Source organism: Ricinus communis, chromosome 3, assembly GCF_019578655.1.
Source record: "Ricinus communis isolate WT05 ecotype wild-type chromosome 3, ASM1957865v1, whole genome shotgun sequence".
In the NCBI taxonomy this organism is placed as follows: domain Eukaryota; kingdom Viridiplantae; phylum Streptophyta; class Magnoliopsida; order Malpighiales; family Euphorbiaceae; genus Ricinus; species Ricinus communis.
The window spans coordinates 14,654,308-14,659,331 of NC_063258.1; the positions used below are offsets into that span (position 1 = coordinate 14,654,308).

Here is a 5,024-nt window from a genome sequence, read left to right on the forward strand (position 1 = left end):
ATCCATACTTGAGGCTCGTTTCAGAATTAGCACTTGCGACATTCCCATTCCGATTCGATAGAAGAGCGGTTATATGTTCCATTTTCTTTTATGTTATTTATTTCCTTTTGTATTTGTTTCTTTCATTATGAGTAGCTAGGACTGCTGAACCCATTGGGGTTCACCTTTGTTTATGGATTGTGTTTAATTATTGGATTTTATCTGCCATTTTCGTAATCTTCTTACTGTTTAGTAATAAAATCTGATTCAATTAATTTGAGACGTTAAATTAATTATCTTTTGTTGTTTCTTCACATTGAGAAATGCTTTTTGCAATTGGAAATTAAATAGTAAGAACTGGAAGTTAACACTTGGGGATAAGGTTAATTCACTCGCCGAATTAAGAATTAACAACTCTTAATAGTTCTAAATCACTGATGTGCGTAAAATACACACATCTAAATGGGGTTTTTAAGATTGATTTTATGGACATTTGGATGTGAATTGGTCTCAACACTCACCTTATACATATGTTTGTGTGCATTAGGTCTAAAAGAGGTCAAAAGATGAAAAAGGAAAGAATTGGAGTATAATTGGACGTCAAAGCTGCCGAAACGAGCTAAGTACGAGCATGAGAAAGCTGAACATGGCCGTGTTGATCTCAACACTGGCTGTGTTCTCAACACGGTCACAAACATGGGCCGTGTTACCAACACGGGGACAAACACAGCCGTGTTAGACATCAAAGAAGAAGTAGATTCTAGGGAGCACGGCCACAAAGAGTAACACGGCCAGGAACACCATCTCGTATTGAGAGCACAGCCAGGAACACGGCCGTGTTGGAGGCGACAGAGGGTATCAATTAAAAGAACGAAAAGAAGAGAAAAATGAGGAGGCTAGGGTTAGAACATCCCAAACCCTAATTTTTCTTTCTCTAAGGGTTTTCTGAGTTGAAACTAAGAGAAAAGGAGACTTGGATCAAGGTTTCAATCAGATTTCCTTGAAGGATCGAAGATGGGGCAAGGTTCGTTGATTGATTTTCCATTCGAGCAAGAGGAACAAGAATCGATTCAATTGGAGCAAAAGGATTTCGGGCTGTTTACTCTTATCCAAGGGTGTAATCGGGTTTTCTCTACCTTTGCTTATTGTTGTAATTGAATTCTTGTATATTTTGAGAATGAACATGATTAGCTAGATTGATTTAATCCATTGGGATTTCTTTACTATGTTGGCTTGACATTATATTGTTGGATTGTTCGAGTTGGTTTTGTATTCTTCTTGTTTTCAGTATTAATAAAATAATACATTATTCATGAGACGTTGTGAATTGTGATGTTTAGATTGCTTTATGAGATTGAGAAATCCGTTTGGCAATTGGAATTTTGAATAGCAAGAACTGGTTAATAATCGCTTAGAGATAAGGATAATTAACTAGCCGGATTAAGAATTAACAAAGCTTAATAGAGGCGGATTAAAGCTTAATGCTAATTTAAGAATCAATCATTAGGAAGAGATTCCAACTTTAGGTTATTAGGTTTAGGAATTCGGTTATCTCGAGAGAGAAACCGAATTCGGTTAAGAATTCGTCCACGGGTAGCATAATTAGACTCACCGATCCTTTATCTTTTGTTCAGATGCCAACTAGTTTAGATTCCCTTTGGGTTTTTCTTCTTGTCTTGATTATTTCGTTTATCAATCACTCTTTCATCTCCCTTAGGACTTAGCTTGTAGTTAATAGTTAGTTTAGAATTTATTCATCATCCATTTTAGGTTAATATAACAAAGAACAAAGGAGTAACTCTGGGCTTTCGCTTTCCCGAGGAATACGACCTTGATACTCGCCATTAGTGCTAGACTGCATCGATAGGTACACTGCCTTAGATTGTAGCTAACACGAGTAGCAACCCATCAAGTTTTTGGCGCCGTTGCCGGGGAATTGTTTGAAAGCTAGAGTGAAATTTGCTATTTGTTAACTTAGCCATTTTTTTTCTTATTATTTTATGATTTTTATTTTTATTTGTTTATTTATTTTATTTTATTTGTACATATTTATTTAGCTTAAGTTTATGATTCAGATAGTGAATGATAAGGAGGTTCAATGCTAAACTCAAACTCTTTGTGTGACGCTGATAAGCATCATACTACACATGTTTTCATGCCCGATTGTTCACATTTTTATGCATGATTATCCCGTTTTATGCTAGAATCACCTCTCTTTTGTTTCAGGTCATTTTCGAAGGACACCATCAGTAATCGAGGGAAATACATGTGATTACGGAGCAAAATCCATCAAATTGGGTGAGAACAAGCACCCCGAGGGTTGAGCACGGCCTGGACTCCTGGCCGTGCTGAATTATCAAGAGGCTATCCCCAATTGTGCCATTTCAAGCCGCCTTAGTAGCCACCACGGCCTCCGACGACTGTGGTGGATCAAGCCCTTGGGCATGGCCTGTGGTGGCTCAAGACAACAGACTGATTCAAAGACACTGGACTCAACAGAGTCAATCAAGACACTGGACTCCCAATCAACTATATAGGCGATTTTGAATTCTAATTGAAGAGGACGATTTTTTGACTCAATTCCAAGACACACACTTAATCAAATATTTCCTATACCTCAACTGTAGACCGGGAGAGATCAATTTTCATCAATTGAAGGGGGGATTCCACTTATTCCAACATCGAATTGAAGATCAAGACAAACTTTGGAAGCATTCAAGAGGCAACTAGGGTTTGAGATTTTGAATTTGCAAATTTAGGGTTTCTCATTCAGCTTGAAAGAGAAGGGTGTACATACCTTTAATTTGTTTTTCCTTATTTTGTTCTTTAATTGCTTTGACTATGAACATGAGCAGCTAGATCTTTTGAATCCATTAGCGTTCACCTTTGTTGATGGATTATGCTTAATTGTTAGTTTTTTATAATTGTCATTCTTGCAATCTTCTTGCTATTCAGTAATAAAAGTTTGATGCAGTTACTTTGAGACGTTAGATTAATTGTTTATTAGGTTGTTTCTTGACATTGAGAAATGCTTGTTATAACTGGATTTTTGAATAGTAAGGACTGGTAGTTAACACTTAGAGATGAGGTTGATTTACTCGCCGGATTAAGAACTAACAACTCTTAATAGTCTTAAATCATACTTAATGCTAATTTGTAGTAATCTGATAGGAAGAGATTCCATTAGGTTAGTGCAGGTTTAGGAATCCGGTAAGCTCGAGAGAGGAACCGGGATTCAATTCAGGATTTAGGCACGGGTAAGCAAGATCGGCAATCCATAAAATTCATCTTTAGAATTCCATCACTTAGGCTCCCTTTTGGATTTATTTCTCTCTTTACAATTGTCTTTTAATTGTCCATTGTTGTCCTTCATTTACTTAATTGCACTAATAACCATTAGCTGGTATGTTAGAACTTTCACACCCTATTTCGGACTAGATAACATAGCAAGCAGTAGTAACTCTAGGTTCACCCGATCTCCAGGGGTACGACCTTGATACTCACTAGTGCTAAGTGCATCAGGTTCACTTTGCCTTAGGTGTAGGTTGCATAAAGAACCCATCAAGTTTTTGGCGCCGCTGTCGTGGAACCGAATTGAACTAGAGTGAATTGTTTTGTGTTAATTTAGTCATTATTTGTTTTATTCATTTATTCTTTAATTTTATTATTATTTATTATTATTTTATTTTTGTTGATCGGTGGTTGTGTGGACTTTCGGTTTCAGGTAGTTTATGACCAGGAGCTCAAACTCGAATCTTATAGAGCCTCTATCTGATCCAGAACAATGCCTCAGACTCTTAAGGAAGAGGTTGCAATTAGAAGAGGAGGAGATTGAGGTTGAGGTACCTGTGGATAGACTAGACACGATGGAAAACCATGACCCCCACGCCGATGAGGATCAGAGAACGATGTACGAGTTTGCTCGACCATCTTTGGATGGGACGAAAACTAGTATAGTCAGACCTGCTGTAGCGGCCAACAATTTTGAGATAAAGGCCAATGTTATCCAGATGATCCAACAAAGCGTGCAGTTTGGAGGATTGCCAAGCGAGGATCCCAATGCACATATCTCCAACTTTTTGGAGATTTGTGACACATTCAAAATAAATGGAACAACCGATGATGCCATTCGGCTGAGATTGTTTCCATTTTCCTTGAGGGACAGAGCAAAGAGATGGTTGCAATCTCTTCCACAATAGACGATCACTACCTGGAAGGCGTTGGCTGAAAAATTTTTATATAAGTATTTTCCTCCCGCTAAAACTGCTAAACTTAGAAATGATATATCTTCTTTTGTGTAGTTTGATGATGAAAGCATGTACGATGCATGGGAGAGATTTAAAGATCTTTTGAGATGCTGCCCACATCACGGATTGCCAGTGTGGATGCAGGTTCAGACCTTCTACAGCGGGTTGAACCTCGCAACGAGGCAGATGGTGGATGCTGCAGCAGGTGGGGCGCTAAACAGTAAGACGCCCAAGCAAGCTCAGAACTTGATAGAGGAAATGGCCATGAACAACTATCAGTGGAAATCCTCTAGGAGCCGACCAGGAAGACAAGGAGTGGTCAACCAAGTGGACTCTACAGCAGCCTTGGCAGCTCAAGTGGAGCTTCTAGCCAAGAAGATCGACCAACTCAGATGCTTGGTTCATGCGGCGAATAATGTTGGTCATGAAGTTTTGTGGTGGCCCACATTACAGTGCGAACTGTACTGCGGGAGGTATGTTTGCTTCATCTTCTATTAGTTTTCCATCTAATTCTACTATATCTTCTGATGTTGAACAGTTGATTATATGGGAATGCCCCAAGACAGAATAACCCCTACAAAGCAATATATACAACCCTGGATGGCGCAATCACCCCAATTTCAAATTTGGAGGAACAATAATGCCCGTGGTCCGCCAGTTTCCAAAGACTTCATCAATGACCACGAACAACCACTGGGCTCGCACAAGCTCCTCCTCCCAAGAAAAGAAGTCAAATTTAGAGGAGCTCATGATGAAGTTTGTGACATCTACAGAAACAAGATTCCAGCAGACTGATAG

At 38.9% G+C, this 5,024-nt stretch overlaps 1 non-coding gene across 1 annotated transcript; it reads right to left on the minus strand.

Moving 5' to 3' along the window:
• Positions 1 to 4,247: 4,247 nt before the first annotated feature.
• Positions 4,248 to 4,354, minus strand: LOC125369697. Its single transcript, XR_007215373.1, has one exon. It is a non-coding gene; the product is annotated as a small nucleolar RNA R71 (small nucleolar RNA).
• Positions 4,355 to 5,024: the final 670 nt, after the last annotated feature.